Below are 21,095 nucleotides of genomic sequence, written 5' to 3'. Positions count from 1 at the left end.
TTAAGGCAGCATTGAGGGGCGAAACTATTAGCTGCTCAGCAAGACTAAGAAAGGAAGATAGAAATAAGATTGAGGGTTTGATGAAAGAGTTAGTTAAAGTAGAAGAGCAACATATGATGGATATAATCAAAGGAGATAATACCACTGTAAGTCAGGAAGCTTTATTGTCAATCAAAGCCACACTCCAGAAAGAGGTAACTATAAAAGCCACAGGAGAATACCAGTCAAATAGGGTTAAAAGATACGAGACCGGTGAACAGGCAGGGAGAGCGCTTGCCCTCAGGCAGAGGCAGGAAAAAGCAAGAAATACTATTGTATGTATAGAAGAGGATGAGATCAGGTATACAGAAAGCAAGGACATTTTAAGAGTATTCGAGAAATGTTATCAGCAGCTATATGAGCAGGAAGAACCTACTAAAAAACCAGGGGAAGGAATACAAGATAGGGGCCCACTCTTAGAGGAGTCAGTTAAAGAAAATTGGAAGAGGAAATTACATTATTAGAAGTAACAGCTGCTTTGTGGGAATTGGCCTCAGGTAAAGCATCAGGTCCTGATGGGATACCTTTAGAAGTCTATAAAACAGTAGAAACTGAAATCACTCCGCTTCTGTTAGATTTGTTTAATGGGGTTATGTGTGATGGATTAACACCCGCCTCTTGGAAAGAAACAAATATAGTAATTTCCCATAAAAAGGGGAAACCAGCGGAAAATGCAGGGTCCTACCGACCCATTTCACTAATAAACTCTGATACCAAGCTCTATTCTAAAATTCTGGCAAAGAGGTTGGGCAGGGTCATCGGCGGACTTGTTTCTTTATGGCAGCATGGGTTTATCCCTGGTCGGGATACAACGGATCATACTTGTAGGGCAATATCTCTGTTTGATGCCCAGGCTGCCGTGGGGGGGGGATGTCGCTATGATCCTGCTCGACGCAGAGAAGGCTTTCGACCGCGTGGATTGGAGCTTTCTCTGGTCTATTTTAGAAGCGAGGGGGTTTGGTCCCAATATTATAGGGGCCCTTAAAGCTATGTATGTAGAACCGACAGCGAAGGTGACAGCAATGGGCGAGAAATCCGGGGTTATACATATAAAGAGAGGAACTCAGCAAGGCTGTCCCTGTTCCCCCATTTTATTTGTGCTGTATATTGACCCCCTCATACAGTGTATCCTTGATTCTCCAGAGATAGTTCCAGTGACATACAAGTGGGAGCCCTTTCATTTACTTTTGGAGAACAGGAGGAGACGCTACCTGTGTGGAGGCAAGAGAACGAGTGCGCCAGCGGGTCCAGGAGCTGAGCCCACTCTGCTGCCGCCTTTCACCATCATCAACGCGGACAGCAGAGCGAGGGGACTCCAACCCCCAGGAGCCTTAGCGGGGACGCGCAGTAGTGACGCGCATGTAGGCGCCCGGAGGTGCTTAAAACACCAGCGCGCCCGGAGCGCCTTGGGAGCCCTTTCATTTACTTTTGGAGAACAGGAGGAGACGCTACCTGCGTGGAGGCAAGAGAACGAGTCCGCCAGCGGGCCCAGGAGCTGAGCCCACTCTGCTGCCGCCTTTCACCATCATCAACGCTGACAGCAGAGCGAGGGGACTCCAACCCCCAGGAGCCTTAGCGGGGACGCGCAGTAGTGACGCGCATGTAGGCGCCCGGAGGTGCTTAAAACACCAGCGCGCCCGGAGCGCCTTGGGAGCCCTTTCATTTACTTTTGGAGAACAGGAGGAGACGCTACCTGCGTGGAGGCAAGAGAACGAGTCCGCCAGCGGGTCCAGGAGCTGAGCCCACTCTGCTGCCGCCTTTCACCATCATCAACGCGGACAGCAGAGCGAGGGGACTCCAACCCCCAGGAGCCTTAGCGGGGACGCGCAGTAGTGACGCGCATGTAGGCGCCCGGAGGTGCTTAAAACACCAGCGCGCCCGGAGCGCCTTGGGAGCCCTTTCATTTACTTTTGGAGAACAGGAGGAGACGCTACCTGGGTGGAGGCAAGAGAACGAGTCCGCCAGCGGGTCCAGGAGCTGAGCCCACTCTGCTGCCGCCTTTCACCATCATCAACGCGGACAGCAGAGCGAGGGGACTCCAACCCCCAGGAGCCTTAGCGGGGAAGCGCAGTAGTGACGCGCATGTAGGCGCCCGGAGGTGCTTAAAACACCAGCGCGCCCGGAGCGCCTTGGGAGCCCTTTCATTTACTTTTGGAGAACAGGAGGAGACGCTACCTGCGTGGAGGCAAGAGAACGAGTCCGCCAGCGGGTCCAGGAGCTGAGCCCACTCTGCTGCCGCCTTTCACCATCATCAACACGGACAGCAGAGCGAGGGGACTCCAACCCCCAGGAGCCTTAGCGGGGACGCGCAGTAGTGACGCGCATGTAGGCACCCGGAGGTGCTTAAAACACCAGCGCGCCCGGAGCGCCTTGGGAGCCCTTTCATTTACTTTTGGAGAACAGGAGGAGACGCTACCTGCGTGGAGGCAAGAGAACGAGTCCGCCAGCGGGTCCAGGAGCTGAGCCCACTCTGCTGCCGCCTTTCACCATCATCAACGCGGACAGCAGAGCGAGGGGACTCCAACCCCCAGGAGCCTTAGCGGGGACGCGCAGTAGTGACGCGCATGTAGGCGCCCGGAGGTGCTTAAAACACCAGCGCGCCCGGAGCGCCTTGGGAGCCCTTTCATTTACTTTTGGAGAACAGGAGGAGACGCTACCTGCGTGGAGGCAAGAGAACGAGTCCGCCAGCGGGTCCAGGAGCTGAGCCCACTCTGTTGCCGCCTTTCACCATCATCAACGCGGACAGCAGAGCGAGGGGACTCCATTCCCCAGGAGCCTTAGCGGGGACGCGCAGTAGTGACGCGCATGTAGGCGCCCGGAGGTGCTTAAAACACCAGCGCGCCCGGAGCGCCTTGGGAGCCCTTTCATTTACTTTTGGAGAACAGGAGGAGACACTACCTGCGTGGAGGCAAGAGAACGAGTCCGCCAGCGGGTCCAGGAGCTGAGCCCACTCTGCTGCCGCCTTTCACCATCATCAACGCGGACAGCAGAGCGAGGGGACTCCAACCCCCAGGAGCCTTAGCGGGGACGCGCAGTAGTGACGCGCATGTAGGTGCCCGGAGGTGCTTAAAACACCAACGCCCCCTCCGCGTAGCGGGACGCGAGCGGGGCAGAGCGCGGGGCTAAGCCCGGGCAAAGGGCGGGCCCTCTGTGGCCCTCAGAGGCCTGAGGAGCCTGGCCTGGGCCAGAAATTCTGCCTGACTGCCATTAGCTCACGGACAGTGGGACAGTGGGACATCTGAACTGTAAGTTGGCTAACCATTCATGTTACTCACTATTGTGACCTATTAGGCTATTGACACTTTGATACTGCCAGTTGTACTTGCCAACATTTCCTTCCGCCTCATTGCCGTGTACTCGTAGGGTCTGCCATGAATTGCCCAAAAACCAGAAGCATGGCTGCTGCAGGAGTAAAGAAACTGACTGGTACCCTCGATGATTTCATTGTCCGCACCAATGCTTTAATTGATGAAGGAATTACACTTATGGACAGAAGGGTGTCTCAAGATCTAGCCGCGGCTAGACGTTCCTCTTTAGGTCCTATTGCTCAAGCTTGTACTCCTAATAGTGTATCTGTTCCGAACAATCTAGGAAAGGTACAGAACGATGGTCTAGGCTCCCAGGAAGGCCTGGAGGCAACTCCTAATCTCTCGTTGCTAGTGGATAGTGGCCCAGCTGAAAATGAGACCAATAACCTATCCATAGCTAGTGCTTTAAATCAAAGGGGTATGAAAGAGGGGGCAATTCCTAAACAGAAGATTAATAATCAAAAGACCATTAAACCCACCACACGCAAGGGGGAAAAAGCCAACATTGGCAAGGATCAAGATCTAACTATTTTAGATTCTGCGCCTTTGAATGTGATCAGCAATCCAGTTGCTCATACTAATGATGTTAGGGGAGGCCTCCAGGCAAACATTGGCCTACCGTTAAGTCTCCCAGATGAAACTGTTTTAGATAGCAGTTTGGAGGAAATTCTGGAACTAAGCGGTGTAGTAAATAATCAAGTTAGAGGTAGTGAGGACAGTAGTAGCCTGAGCATGGCTAATAATGACATCTTGGAAATGCTAAAGATTCTCCTCGAACCCATCGAGGTTAGGTTACGATGTTTGGAAACAGTATTAAAAAATATTCATAAAGATATTAGTGCCCCTAGCTTTAACTTGAATAATAAAGTTCCTCCTGTAAAAACTATGACGAACAGGCCACCCGTAGCTGGTAAAAGTGTTCCTACCACTAATCAACCATCAAAAATTATACCAACACCTAAAACTCCCGCCCGATTGATAAAGTAGTGTCAGTCCCACAAACTCCCAAACTACAACAGGATAAAGATAACCCAGTAAAAAGGGAGGTGCGTAGAAATATACACTTACCCCCAAAAGCTGCACCGTACGTTGTGGTTCTCATAGGAGTCCCTCAATTAGATACAAATTCAAATGAAAATAATGGGGGACTTGTAAATAAAACCATCCATTGGTTGAATGATAACTACCCTCTCCCGCCAGCTATCAGAAGTAATATTCTGATGGTTGAAAGGGCTCCATGGATTGGGTATAATAAAAAAAGGGCACACGGCGATTGTGTGGTAATAACATTTGAGAACCCACGAACTGCCGAATACATCACATCAAGAAACCATGGTTTGTCTATTACGGCTAGGGCAGTATCTTATTTTTACCCTGAGGGTGAACACCCGGACAACAGGTGGAGTTGGACCAGGGACAACCGACACCAAGGAGGTAACAAGGGTCTGGTTTCTGATAGCAACCATTATAACACACAATGGGGAGGGAGAAATGAAGATAGTTGGAATGTGGTTAAACATAGAGCGAGGCCTCCTTACTGCCATCCACAAAGCCACGATTCAGGATGGTCAGGCAATCTGCAAATCCCTCCGATCTTTCCGTGTTATAACCGGTTTGATTGTTTGGAAGCGGTGGATTGACTCCCCATGACAAAAGAAGAGGTTTTTAAGAAAACTAAACCTGTAGATTTGGGGCTTATAAATCTTTTGGGGTGTGTGGAGACACATGAAATTCATGGGGTAGATGAGATTACATAAGGGAGTCAAGGTAGTCAAACTGGAGCTATTGCAGAAGCGTTACCCATAGAAGAATATTGCAAGGTGGTTTTTTGGAATGTGGCTGGTTTAAAACAGAAAATTTCCAATCCATCCTGGGGTGATGTTATTGACGACGTGGGAATACTAGCCTTACAAGAAACTTGGACCACCGCACCAATACACCTTAATGGCTATAAAACTTTTTTTACACCTGCGGTGGGGGTTGCACACGGAAGACCCAAGGGAGGATTGACTGTGTATATATCGAACCTGCTAGTTTATGATAAGATCTCCTTTTCTTCTGGATCCAGTCACTATCAGAAAATAGTGATAGACACAAGGAAGGGTCCAACGATTGTTCTTATTAATTTTTATAATAACTGTTTAAGTAGCATGATTAAGGATGTACTTGCCACTATAACTGTAGACATACAGCACGAATTTGATATAAAAAAAAGGGTGAAGTCATGGTATTATGGGGGGGTGATTTTAATTGTACTCTGTGTAAAAAGGGTCAGAAGGGTATTTGCGGCCTGATGTTGGAACAGGATATTAACTTGACGCATTTTGAACATACCCTACTAGGTGATTCATTAAATGAGATGATTTTTAATTTTGATTTCGGGTTTACAAATGAGTTAGCCCACCACACAATGCCATTTGTTCCAACATTTGTGGGGCGGGGGGCTTCGTCTATTATTGATTTTAGTTTGTGTACACATAGCTCTGCGGGCAGATTGATTAACTCTAGTATCATGGACCTACCATTAAGTGACCACTACCCACATGTAGTAAAAATGGAGAACCTATTTGCTGCACCCGATCATATAGTAGGTTCCAGGTATATGGCGCAGGATGTGAAGCTAGGTACTCAAAACGGTTATAGCCTTAAATGGAGTAGAGTGGTCCCGGTTGATTTTTTGTCCAAACTACTGAATAAGTGTGTGAGTAGCTTTTTGATCTGTTTGAACGAGCATGCTGAGAGTAATGAAATCACTCATTTTAATATTATTTCTACCACAATTAAGGAGGCGTTGTGGGTTGCAAGGAAAAACTCCCTAAAGTCTAACAGGAAATGGTTCGACAAGAAATGTACTAAAGCCTTAACAGAGCTTAGACATGCGATACACAAAAGACCACGGGATGTAACCCTAATTAGAAATTTGAGGAGGGACTATAACATAGTACTGAAGGATAGGAAGGTCTCCATAAAAAGGGAGGCTTGGGATGAATTATGTGCGGCGTCACAATCAAAGGATTCGGCAGCTTTTTGGAGGGTTATTAACACCCCCTCCTATATGAAAAAAAGGCACGCATGGAAATCGCCGTCCCAGAAGATGAGTGGGTGGCGCATTTTTCCTCCCTTTACAGGGCTGTGGAACCAGTCCTTGATACAGGCCAGGACCCTACGCTGTTAAATTTAGATACATCTAAAGTCTTGGTTGTAACCTGTTGTAATCTCTGCACTTATGTATTACAGTACCCCTTTAAGTTATACATTCCAATTTCCTGATGTCATTATCCACTGTGTTCTCCCAAGTCAGTTAGCTCCCTGCTTTCTGATGGGATCACCAGTTATTCTCTGTAGTGCATAATAAATGCCTTATATTCCTTAATTGACCTCTTTGCTTCATTTACAACACATGGCGACGATGAGCAGAGCGAGCTAAACAACTACAGGGGGAGAAGAACTCCACTGGTGAGAGAAGAACCACGCAACAAAAGAAATATACCCCTTCCTGAAGTTCTTGCGAGCTTGAAGGCAACCAAGGGGGGTAAGGCGGCTGGACCAGATGGTATACCAGCAGACTTCTATAAGGACAACACCGAATTATGGGGGCCACTGCTAGTCCAGCTTTTTAATGTTGCTTTGGCAAAAGGTTTAGTTCCTACCTGGTTTACATCGATTATAGTCCCAATCTTCAAGAAAGGTGACAGGCAGAATTGCACGTGTTACAGGCCAATTTCTTTATTGGACTCTTCTATAAAATTTTTGGGGAGAGTGGTTTTAGATAAGCTGCAAATCTGGGCAGAAGATAATGGGGTGCTAAGTGATTTTCAATTTGGGTTCCAAAGGGGTTTAGGGACTATAGAGCAAGGACTGAATTTGTTTATCTTGCAACAGAAGTATATAAGGGTTAAAAAACAACGTCTATACCTCACTTTTGTTGACTTATCGTCAGGTTTTGATTGTGTGTCACACAATAAATTGTGGGCAATTATGGTTGAATTGGGGGTAGACAATGCTATTATATGCTTCTTGAGAGATCTATATTCCGGGGCCACTGCAAGTGTCCGTCATGGGAAAGATGGAGAATGTAGTAGACAATTTGGGATTGGTCAGGGTGTACGCCAAGGGTGCGTTTTAGCCCCCTTTTTATTTTTGCTATATATAAATGGCTTGGAGAAACGTCTTGTGCAGGAGGGTAGGGACATGCCTATGGTGGGTGGGAGGCCTGTCCCTGCCCTGATGTACGCTGACGACGCTGTTTTGATGGCACGAACCCCAATGGCACTACAAATTTTGGTTACATCTTTTAATAGCTTCATGCTTGGCTTAGACTTGAAAATTAACTGCTCCAAAACTCTATCTATGTATTGTGGGTCAAGAACAAGCAAGCATCTGAAGCCAATTTTTATAAATTCAAATCCCTTAGAAAAACCTCCATCTTCCCATATCTGGGAATTTTGTTTCATGAAAGTGGCTCATGGACTCGTGCAATTTATGCTAGATCTCTGTTGTTTTCCAAAACTATCATGGCCCTACAATGTTTTATGAAAAAATTAGGGAAAAAACCCATAAAGGAAATTTTAACTATTTATAAGGCAACCTGTTTAGCGGTAGCCACCTATGGATCAGGTTTGTGGGGTTACTCAAATATTAGTTCAATTCAAACTATGGAAAATAAATTTCTACGTTACATCTTGTCCGTGCCTGAAAGTACTGCAACCATGATATGCCATGCTGAATTGGGAGTGCTTTATGTTACTGATACGATTAAGATCCAGCCAATCCTTCTTTGGCATAGGGTTTGGACAAATGACGAATGTGTGGTTAACCGGGCCATTTTTAAGGACATTTTAGCATTGGACAATATTAATGATTTCAAATGGATATGCTATGTCAGAAACTTTCTCGAAGAATTAAGTTGTGCCCAATACTTTGAGGATCCCTTATCAATGGCATTCATATCAAGAAGAGACCTGAAAAATGTGTGTATTACCCATCTTAGGGACAAAAGACATTTCGAGGAGGCGAGAAAAAAGACTGTTTCTGCTCATCAGGATACTCTATGTGGAGAGAAACTACAGCCATATTTATCATTGTATATGTCCAACCATGAGCGTTTCCTTCTAACCCGGTTTAGACTTAACATTGTTTTTAGGGTTTTATCTTTTCCTGTGATGAATTGTTGGTCGAAAGATTTATGCTTTTGTCCATGTGATGATGTGTCCCCACAATCTGATATACATATTTTATTTTTTTGTAAATTTTACACCTTTTTTCGAAAGAAACTTATCATCCCTATTCTTAAAGACTTAAATATATACAGATGCCGCTTAGCGTTTTTAGTGTGCCAGAAAATGGAAACTGTTTTTATGGTAGCCTCAGTTGCTGAATTTTTTAAATCTGTTTTTAAATGTCGTAAATCGATCCAAATGAATTAATCATCATGTTGTACACATGTACCTAAGTTTGGTGTTATTTCCTTCTGGGTGATTTTAAATAATGATCACATGACTCCTCTGTAAACTGTACCTTTTTATGCTACTTTTATGGTTATTTTCTGCTTTTTAACCGAATAAAGTATTTGAATCTGAATCTGACATGCAATGGTTATTCAAGTAAAATACTAGCCTACGCTGACGACTTTGCAGTTCTAACAAATAATCCACAACAAACCCTTCCTATTCTGATTCAGATGGCTAAACTGTTTGGGGAAGAGTCAGGCTATCTTCTAAATGAAACAAAAACGCAGGTAATCTGCTCCAAAAATATAGTCAAAACTGACTACAGATTCGTTGACTCTGCCATTTATTTAGGGGTGAAAATTAATGCCACTGTGGAGAAAATTGTAAGCGAGAACTATCTGCCACTTATTAAGGACATTGAGAAGGAATTAAAAAGAATAGATGTGCTACACCTCTCATTAATAGGAAGGATGAATGCAGTTAAAATGTCCATGTTCCCTAGAGTTCTCTACTTATTTCGGGCCATTCCTTTAGTAATAGAGGACAGGATCATGAAACAACTTGAATCTATGTTTATCAGATTTGTGTGGCAATATGGCAGGGTAAGGCGATCTACAGACTTAATGGCACTACCCAGAGAAAGGGGGGGATGGGATTTCCGAATTTAAAGCTATATCACTGGGCCTGCCTGTTAACTCAAATGACTATTCTATTTCAATCTACATCCGTACACGATATAACACCTGGGTTTGTAGATCAACAATGCCCGCCACAGATATATAGGATGTTATTGGGTGAATAGGCTATAAATTTATTCCCGTGTGAATTGGAACGAAGCTTTTATAAAAAAACAGGATTGAGGACACTGTTCGGCGCATGGCAGGGTTGGAAAGCAATTATGAAAATGTTTAGTATCCCGAAAGTTAATTCCTATCTGCAACTGTATAACTCATCTCTTTTTCCTCAACTAAAAAATAGTAGTAATTTGCTGATGTGGAAAAGGTCGGGGCTTAGATCCTTGGGAGATGTGATGGAGGAAGGTGAAATCCTGGAGTTCGAAACTCTCCAGGAAAGATTTGGTATCCCAGATAGTCAATGGCTGGTATATGGTCAAGTTACCAGGGCAATTAAGGCAGTCAGGCCACGGATCTCACGTACAGCAGATTTCACAATGATTGAGTTATTAAATAGGGGCTGTAGGAAGATTAAGATCTTATATAATTGTTTATTGGATCAAACCCCGGACGATATCGAGAAGGTCGAGTCTAAATGGGCGACAAAATTAGGAGATTCTGATGTCGATTTGGACCTTGCCCTCGTATTAAATAAAAAAATATTTCGGGCATCAAATCTTCGTGCGCAACAGTACAAGACTATTTTTAACCTTTACCATACACCTGCGAAGATATTTGCCTGGGGTCTGAGCGAAAATGATAATTGCCCCAGATGTAACGAAAGTCAGGCTGATATTATACATATGTTTTCTTCCTGCAAACAGTTGGATAATGTTAAAAAAGAAATAATGAAATTTATGGAGGGGCTGCCAGGTCAGTCCATCGACCTATCCCCTACCTTAATTTTACTGGGTACAGACTCCAAGTTGGGTCTAGGTGAGGTTGAAAGAGATTTAATGTTTTTATCTGTTGCTGTACTCAGAATTTTAATTTCCGCGGCCTGGAAAGATACGAATCCTCCATCTTTCCAGATGTGGCTTTCAAGATTTCTAGGAATCCACAATATAGAATCCTGTCTGTATGAATATAAAGGCAAGAGGCAGCGTAACAAGGGTATACGTTTGTGGGCTCCTGTAACTAATTGGAGAGCAGATAGAAATGGTCTTCTCTAATTAACTGAAACTGAATTTTATCCCTATTTATATATTTATTCTCCTCGCTCCCGCAAACAAGATCTATTTAAAAAATGTATGTAAATATATCAAATGCACATCAATTCTTATCATGTATGTAATAATTTTTGAAACTTGTCCTTATATGTACCATCTTTCTTAAAAAAAAAAAAAAAAGTTACTATTAGACCTGGATTCAATACATCATCGTTCTTTAGCTCACTTTGCCACTCCAGTTCAGACCCACCCATATGCAAATCATCCTTGACCCTGTTCCTCAAGGGAACAATCCAGCCCAACTGCCAAGCCAGGTCTTCCCTGGACAAGAAAAAAGCTTCCTGGGACTACACTTTTGATATTACTTCATCCTGTTATGATTACATTCCCTCAAAGAGGCTGTGCCCCTACACAACAGTCATGCAACGATTTCCAGTAGACCTAACATTAGAGGAAACAGTGTATTCCCCAATTGGGAGGTTTCATAGTTAATATGAACTACTATGAATGGTGTTATATTTCCCAATAATCTAGCTTCATTGGATGAAAAACATTGGGTAAATAGTATACCCTTATGTCAGGTTTTTTTTTGCAGAGATTCGTCAGGGTTTTTCCCTACCTCAGATAGCCTTCATACTCAACTCTCTGACGAGTTCTCTGAATTTTTCAGGGAGTATTCTTCTCAGGGATATAGGCCTTTTAATTGCACAGACACTAAAACAAACCATATGCACAAGGTAATTGAAATGATTATGTGGATGAATAACGGGAAGCAACCATTACAACGCAGTCATTACAACACAACTGCCTTTACATCGTATGCCATTACAGCACATGCCATTACAACGCATGTCACTACAACTCATGCTATTACAACGCATACATTATAACGCATGCCATTACAACGCATAATACGGTAAGTAAAGGGGATTTTTTAGTTTTAGGGTGGGTATAGGTTTTTGGGTACATGGGGAAAGTATTTTTATCCCTACACTATCCAACACTTACCCTACTGTTGCGCTCACTGGAGTGGGAATAATCATTTTGACCCCTATACTATCCAACACTTACCCCACTGTTGCCCCAAAAATATTATGCGTTGTAATGATATGCGTTGTAATGGTATGCATTGTAATGCTATGAGTTGTAATGGTAGTTTCTAAAAATGCGTTGTAATGGCATGCATTGTGAAATCATGCTTTGTAATGGTAGTGTCGATGTAAAAACTGTTTTGTAAAGGCATGTGTTGTAATTGTTTGCGTTGTAACGTCATATATTCATGCATAACACATACAGCAGGGGAATATATAGCAGGTAAAAATACAATTATAACTGAAAAGTACCTCTTTTTTTGAGGAGTGTTGTTCAGTCCCAGATAAGATGTCACTTGTTAAATCACAAGAGCTTTCTGAAAACTTTGTGCTATATCACATGTTTTTTAATCTATACCGTGGTGATTCTCACTCAGTGCTGCTTAATGTTCATATTTCAAAATACTGCTATCAGGTTCTTCTCAGTTTAAATCTTATAGAATTTTAACCCTGTCTTTCTCATGCAATACAGTGTAAAATCCAAGAATATCTTATCTTTCTGTTCCAACGCAGCTTAAAGCATTCATTGGCCTTTGTCTGAATAGGGGGCCTCCTGGAAGGTTGGGGGACCTCCTGCAGCATAGGAGCTGCAGGGGCATGCATTATGCCCCTGTCTTAAAATTCGATAAAAACCTTGGGGCCAGATGTACTTAACTCGTTTGTGGTCGCAAACACTCTGATTTGGAGTTTGCAACCATTAAAAACAAGTTCCCATATACAAAATCCATATGAGTAGTCAGTAAAGGTTTCTGAACTGCTAAATGGGAATTGTGACTAGGTTTCCAATTGCAGCTGGAAGGGACATGTTGTGGTTGTCCTTTTCAAATTACGATTCTTTACCCGATATATCCAAGGTTTGCGAATCTTTATTTTATTTAGTTATTTAAAACGATTACAACAATACACAATTAATGTCACAAATTATTTACAACTAAAGGGTTCCAATTACTGATTTTCTAAAACGTAATATTCTTTATATACACTATTTACTTTTTATTAGTTATCATTCACAGTCACAATTTTAATATAAAACAGCTCTAAAACGAGCACATTTAAAAACCGTCAATAATTAATTTCTCTGGAGGTTACTATTATGATACGGGGATTGCTACAGATTATAGCCACAGTTCTTAGTCCTATAACCCCATGTTTAAAATGTTCTTAAATTGAGGTGTTATGAACTTTACTCCCCTACAAGCAAGGGCAGCTGAACATCTGCTTAGCTAGATCATAACGGCTTGCCGGCATGAACGTATTTCCATGTTTCTAAATAATAATTTCAGAAGACTTTTCCTTTGTGCCAAGGGCACAGGACAGGCACATAGCAAATGAATTAATGTTTCATTCTTATATGCGCATAATCTACAAGAAAGATTCTGTGACAGTTTTTTCCAGGATGGGAAAAAGTCTTTAGGTTCCCTAATACCAAACCGAAATAACATAAATTGATGTTTCAATCTTAATGAAAAATCTTCTGCCAGATACCCTTGAGGACCCATATTGGAATACGAATGTATTACTGTCCAGGCATGTCTCCTAGTCCAAAAGCATTTTTATCTATTAGATTTGATGCTATTCGCGTTGCAGATCTTAACACTTGATTAAAAGATGCCTTTCCCATTGTTGCTGCCCATGCTTCTTGTATGCCTAAATCCTTAATAGTTAAATAACTTCCCCAAGACTCTTTTGTAGTACTATGCAGTTGTTCCTCTATTTCCTTCCAGCATAAATTGCTGATAGAACCTCTTTCTGATGCTCGCAGTCTCCAACACAATTTCATAAAAGCACTTTCACACTGATGTGTCTGATTTTTTAATTCAAACTCTAAACGTATTTGTGCGGGTGGAACCGATTTTGGAATTTTAAAAATGGATCTATAAACTTTTATTTGGCTCCTGTTCAACGTATCTATTTCCAAACCCTGCATAATTTCTATACCGTAAGATAGTGACGGTAGTGGCTCAGCCTCCATAAACTTAAGTAAGTGGGTTAACGAATGACAATTCAATCTTTGTTTTAGTATTTTAAATCCATTTGTTAATGATTGTACCTTAGCCTGAATTGATAACAAGTGGAATTTATTGGACATTTGCTTATCCATAATGAACCCCAGATATTTATATGAATAAACTTCCTCCAGTTTATTTCCTTCTAACCACCACGCATGATATTTAAACTTAAAGTCAACCAATCGAATGAGGTTTCCGACCAGCATTCCAGTAAAAAAGAATTGAAAAGTTATCAGCTCCCATTTTGGGGTGTTAACTTACATATAGAAAAGAGTCCTCTTCGACCCTTTCCTTGTGAACAGAGATTCAAGTTTCAGGGGAGTAGGCAGGGGCCAATGGTACCAATGCCAACTCTCAATGAAACTTTAAAAAAAACGAACACTTTTTTTACAGCAGCAGAGATCTAGTTTTTCAAAAGCAATCGCTGTAGTCTACTTACACTTGCAAGCCGCCATCCCTGTGACTGTAGCTCATCGGATTGAATCACAATTTGCGACCTGTCTAACGAATTTGGATTAGGTAGGTCGGACTGTGGCCCACCCCGAATTAGAATTCTGCAAACCACCCTATTAATATATAGGTCAGTCACAAAATTAAATATTGGCCACAAAAAGACTGGTATCTTGATACATTTGGCTCCTTGTCATTCTGTTTGAGCACAGCATTGAATACAATAAGTATTGTTTTATCTTAAAGAGCTCTAACCTTGTTTATTCTCTCATTCAAATAAGATGGGTTACCTAGTTGCAAATGACCTCTGCAAACTGGAACACAGGCAAAAACTACAATGAGGCAAACCCACTTTCAACTGTGGAGACTTAAGGAAGATAGAACATGGGCTAAGACATAAAAGCAAAGCAAGATCCTTCTCATGGGTGTGATTTAAACAGAAAGCTGTACAAAATATGGATGCAGAGATTTGGAGATCTCATAAGATCTCTATAGGAAATTGGGTTACTGGTTGTGAGGGGTGAAACCCTACTCAAGCAGCAACCACAGTCTCTGTCATGGTGATAAACAGGCAAACCCCAAATTAACCTATGCTCCACCCTTAGGTAGCTTGGTAGAAAAGCAGTCAGGCTTAAATTAAAGGCAATGTGTAAAGTATTTATGTAGCACTTCAAACTGTAATAAAACAAAAACACAACATAAGAAAAATTCCACTCTAATTTTAGAAAATTAAATTATTTGAGACCAAAATTACAAATATCCAATCAGTAGTACCAGAGACCTTCAATTTCAAAATGGTAAGTAAAAATAGTGCGTAGAAGCATAAAGATCCAACTGTTATTATCTGGTCATGCCAAATTGGGACAAAGTCACAAGTTCATGCCAACCGCGATAGAGCACAGGCCTGATGCATGGATCAAGTTCGGCTCCCTGAACAAAGTACCTGAAATCCTGGTTTTCGGAGCATTGCAGCATCCTATATCGAGGATGCGTCACGCAGGGGCAGTTCGAAGCTGGGTTGCCGAGTCCTCCGTCATTGTCAAGGATGCCATCAAAGAGGGCCTTGCAATGTAAAGTCCTGCGTGAAAGATATGTCACACACTAGCATTTCAGAAGAAGTAGCGGACTGCAATGCGAAGTGCTGCATTGTGGCCAAGGATGCCATTGACTAGGAGCTTGCAATGTGAAGGCCTACTTAGAGGATGTATCATGCAGCAGTGGTTCCCAAGAGATTGCGGGCTGCGATTCAAGGTCTGGCATTGAAGATGCATTGCGCTGTGGCGGTTTCAAAGCAGAGATACAAGGATATGCGTCATGCTGCCTCGGTTCTGTCCACAGGACCACAACTGGCAGAGCACTTTCATGCCCACTTCCAAAGGTACAGGACTGGGGTGGCACCACTTGGGGGGTAGGACTCACAGCAGACAGAGTCCAGGTGATCAAGGTGGTTGGAGGCTCTAATCGGGAAGCTAGCCTTTAGAGTCACTCTGGTGGCACTGAGTTCAAGATGTAGGTTCAGTCCTTCTCACTCAGGAAGCAGGGCAGCAAGGAAATAGAGTAGCACTCCTTCTTGCAAAGTTGCATGACAGTCCCCAGAGTTGCACTTAAAAGAACGATCTGAGGGTCCAATATTTATACCTGGTGCCAGCTTTGAAGTAGAAGGTTCAAGAGGTTTCCACCCAGGGGTGTTTGAAATTTCCTGGCTACCTGCCCGGGCCCCAGTTTATCTGGGATCACCACATACTAGTGTCAAACCCTTTGTGTGTGTGCTCAGGCAGAGACTTTGTGATGTCCAAATGTGGTAGATGACAGCCCCTCCCCCTATCAAGTTAGAGATGGCTCGTTCTGCCAACACCTCTTATCCCTTTGTCTCACTGTCTGGGAGCAAAACACACAGATTATCTGTCAGCTGCACCCAGTCATGTGACCCAGGATACTTACTGCAGACACCAAATGGTTGGGACAAGAACACAACAAAGTTCTTAAAGTGGCGTTTTCAGAATTGTGACTTAAAATCAAACTTTACCGTTAAAGAGAGTTTAAAAATTACACTTCTGAAGACACCAAACTCAACAGTCCTACCTGCTGTCAATTGAAATATATCACTTATTAGATGTAATAAGTTAAACTAATGTCATCCTACTGCAGCGGCAGGCCTTGCATTAGTGAAAAATTAATTTAAGAGTTTTTTTCACTGCTAGAATATGTAAAACTTAAAAGTATGCTTAACTTTTTTCATTGTTCAACCTTTCATCCTGACCTATAGGCTATTTAGGAAACCGTATTGGAGACTGTTGGACCTTGCCCTTCTTATGAGGATTTCCCTAAAACATTTAGCTTTTTGTCCTCATGGTTTTTCCAACTCTCTTTTCCTGACCTTAGGACTCTGGGCGCTTTCCCACTGTACTGCAACAGGAAAGAGAGCACGCCCCTCCTGCTCATGCCAGGATCAGGTGCTTACTTGACTGGTTTAGGTGTCGTGTCTGTCAGTACCCTATAAGGTAGACTACATACTCTGGGTGGGTGTAACACTGGCTAATAGGGGGACGCTGCACTGATTGTGCCACCCACATGTCTCATGCTCAGGTTGGCCGGGCTCATTCTGTAGCCAACCCTTAGGGGGGTGTTCACTACCACCAAACTGGGGTAGGTGAGTGACCGGGAAGGCACATCTGCATGTCCACTGCCTGGGTAGGTATGAACCCCCACGTGAGTTTTCCCTATCTAGGGGGTTGTCTCTCCCTATGGGACACCTCCCAGGTGTGGCTGATTCTCTTGTACAGGCCTACAGCAATTTCCCACTGTATGTGCAGTGTGAAAATGCATGTGCCCTTCCTACACACAGCCGCCGGTGGGTGCACACTCACACCTATGATGTTTTAAGACCTGGTCCAGCCTGCCAGTGCAGGATGTTGTGCACATTTGCACCAATGGTGCCTTTGAATATGTGTCCAGCCTGCCATAGCAGGCTGTTATTTGCTCTGCACCAATGGTGTGCTAAACAGGTGTCTAGCCTGCCATTGCAGGCTGGTATACGCACATGCACCAATGGTGTCTCTAATTATGTGTCCAGCCTGCCATTGCAGGCTAGCGTAATTTTTTGTACCAATGGGGTCCTAAACATATGTCTAGACTGCCATTGCAGGCTGAGGTGTGCCCTTGCACAGATGGTGCCCCTAAATACGTGTACAACCTGCCATTGCAGGCTAGAGTGCACTTTGCACCGATGGAGCTCCTAAATACATGTTGAGACCGCCTTTGCAGACTGGTTGGTATGCGCAATTGCGCATTTACTCAGGCTGGCCTGTATAAGTCACTTGCCATCCTGAGAGGCCCTTTCATTTCCAACTGAGTACTCCGAGGGTATGGCTCCTGGGGGGAAGCGAGTGGTAGATGCAAGGCAGGGCAGGTTAAACCAAAGGAAATGATGGACGGAGCGTTGACAATACAAGCACTCACCCCCAGTCAACTGATCTGGGTTTAATCCATCACCATTCTTTAGCCCACTCTGCCACCCCAGTTCAGACATGGCCATATGCAAATCAGTCTGACCCTGTGCATCATGGGAACAGTCCAGCCCGAACTGCCAAGCCATGCCTTCCCTGGACCGGAAACAAGCTTCCCAGGACCGGTTTCTGGCATTGCAGCCGTCTTCAGCCGGGCTTGCTTGAATCCAGTGGCAAAGTGAGCAAGGGAGTCACGCCTGAGCATACCCTGCCAACTTATGGCGAACAAAGCAAAACCAAAGGAAATGATGGACGGAGCGTTGACAATACAAGCACTCACCCCCAGTCAACTGATCTGGGTTTAATCCATCACCATTCTTTAGCCCACTCTGCCACCCCAGTTCAGACATGGCTATATGCAAATCAGTCTGAACCTGTGCCTCATGGGAACAGTCCAGCCCGAACTGCCAAGCCATGCCTTCCTGGACCGGAAACGAGCTTCCCAGGACCTGTTTCTGGCATTGCAGCCATCTTCAGCCTGGCTTGCTTGAATCCAGTGGCAAAGTGAGCAAGGGACTCACGTCTAAGCATACCCTGCCAACTTATGGCGAACAAAGCAAAACCAAAGGAAATGATGGACGGAGCATTGACAATACAAGCACTCACCCCCCGCCAACTGATCTGGGTTTAATCCATCACCATTCTTTAGCCCACTCTGCCACCCCAGTTCAGACATGGCCATATGCAAATCAGTCTGACCCTGTGCGACATGGGAACAGTCCAGCCCGAACTGCCAAGCCATGCCTTCCCTGGACCGGAATCAAGCTTCCCAGGCCCGGTTTCTGGCATTGCAGCCGTCTTCAGCCGGGTTTGCTTGAATCCAGTGGCAAAGTGAGCAAGGGACTCACGTCTGAGCATACCCTGCCAACTTATGGCGAACAAAGCAAAACCAAAGGAAAATGATGGACGGAGCGTTGACAATACAAGCACTCGCCCCCAGTCAACTGATCTGGGTTTAATCCATCACCATTCTTTAGCCCACTCTGCCACCCCAGTTCAGACATGGCCATATGCAAATCAGTCTGACCCTGTGCCTCATGGGAACCGTCCAGCTTGAACTGCAAAGCCATGCCTTCCCTGGACCGGAAACAAGCTTCCCAGGACCGGTTTCTGGCATTGCAGCCGTCTTCAGCCGGGCTTGCTTGAATCCAGTGGCAAAGTGAGCAAGGGACTCACGTCTGAGCATACCATGCCAACTTATATGGTGAACAAAGCAAAACCAAAGGAAATGATGGACGGAGCATTGACAATACAAGCACTCACCCCCAGTCAGCTGATCTGGGTTTAATCCATCACCATTCTTTAGCCCACTCTGCCAGCACAGTTCAGACATGGCCATATGCAAATCAGTCTGACCCTGTGCGACATGGGAACAGTCCAGCCTGAACTGCCAAGCCATGCCTTCCCTGGACCAGAAACAAGCTTCCCAGGACCGGTTTCTGGCATTGCAGCCGTCTTCAGCGGGGCCTGCTTGAATCCAGTGGCAAAGTGAGCAAGGGACTCACGTTTGAGCATACCCTGCCAACTTATGGCGAACAAAGCAAAACCAAAGGAAATGATGGACGGAGCGTTGACAATACAAGCACTCACCCCCAGTCAACTGATCTGGGTTTAATCCATCACCATTCTTTAGCCCACTCTGCCACCCCAGTTCAGACATGGCCATATGCAAATCAGTCTGACCCTGTGCCTCATGGGAACAGTCCAGCCCGAACTGCCAAGCCATGCCTTCCCTGAACCGGAAACAAGCTTCCCAGGACCGGTTTCTGGCATTGCAGCCGTCTTCAGCCGGGCTTTCTTGAATCCAGTGGCAAAGTGAGCAGGGACTCACGCCTGAGCATACCCTGCCAACTTATGGCGAACAAAGCAAAACCAAAGGAAATGATGGACGGAGCATTGACAATACAAGCACTCACCCCCAGTCAACTGATCTGGGATTAATCCATCACCATTCTTTAGCCCACTCTGCCACCCCAGTTCAGACATGGCCATATGCAAATCAGTCTGACCCTGTGCCTCATGGGAACAGTCCAGCCCAAACTGCCAAGCCATGCCTTCCCTGGACCGGAAACAAGCTTTCCAGGACCAGTTTCTGGCATTGCAGCCGTCTTCAGCCGGGCTTGCTTGAATCCAGTGGCAAAGTGAGCAAGGGACTCACGTCTGAGCATACCCTGCCAACTTATGGCAAACAAAGCAAAACCAAAGGAAATGATGGACGGAGCGTTGACGATACAAGCACTCACCCCCAGTCAACTGATCTGGGTTTAATCCATCACCATTATTTAGCCCACTCTGCCACCCCAGTTCAGACATGGCCATATGCAAATCAGTCTGACCCTGTGCCTCCTGGGAACAGTCCAGCCCGAACTGCCAAGCCATGCCTTCCCTGGACCGGAAACAAGCTTCCCAGGACCGGTTTCTGGCATTGCAGCCGTCTTCCCACGTGTGTCCCCTGGCCCGGTAGTGAGGAATACACAAATGAGGGTTGCTCTTCCCCTAGTCTAACATGTGGAAATGGTTGAACTCGCTTTAGGTTACAATAGTGGATTATAGTGGAGCAGCCTCATGATGTTTACTATAATTGGATTTGCAGCAACAGCCCCTTGCCAGTGGTAAAGGTGGCATTGCTGTGATTCAAGTAGAAATGCCACTACAAAGGGTGGGCATTTCTGTACTCAAAAACTCTTTGCGTGCCTTGGTGCTTGGCTCAAGTCCACACTGGAGGTTGGTGAGCACATCTGGGTATTCTCCGGTGACAGTCATAAAACACTGGGCATGCAACTGAAATGACAGACCTCTGACATTTGCTGGCCGGCTGTAGAGACTGGAGAAAGAGGTTTTGACACATGCCCTCTGCAGCTAGATCATGGCCTCACTAAAGATAAAGATCTGCATTCCACAGCCTGATGGCAGACAGGACTGAAATTTAGGGGAGACATCAGTGGTTCAAAAGCTTATACCACAACTTCAAAGGCGCACTCCAGTATAACTACTTTAACCACTGGTGCCATACATCATCAAAGGATGAGATACACTGGTGGGACGTAGGACTGGAGAACCTGGACTACGTGGTGTACATTGTGAGAGGACTCTGTTGTGCACAAGGAGGAGCACTGCCATTGAAAGGGACCCTGTGCCCTTCCTGAATAGTGGTTGGCCTGGGCCGCCTAACTGCTGCTGTGTGGCACCCTGAAGTATGCGCTCCAAGGGCTTGTTGTGCTTGCCCCCTGTTCTCTTGGAGGTCTCAGGGACATCACAGATCTCCTACGAGGGACCCACACAGTCTACCTGTGACACCTGAAGAGCGGTGCCCTCTCAAGTGCCCACATCAACTGCTGGATTCCAACTGGCAGCATAGTGTGGACCGAAGAATTGAGCCGGGAGACTGGATTGCCTGGT

The sequence above is a fragment of the Lissotriton helveticus genome, chromosome 6, assembly GCF_964261635.1.
Source record: "Lissotriton helveticus chromosome 6, aLisHel1.1, whole genome shotgun sequence".
Lineage (NCBI taxonomy): Eukaryota > Metazoa > Chordata > Amphibia > Caudata > Salamandridae > Lissotriton > Lissotriton helveticus.
This window is presented reverse-complemented; position numbering follows the sequence as displayed.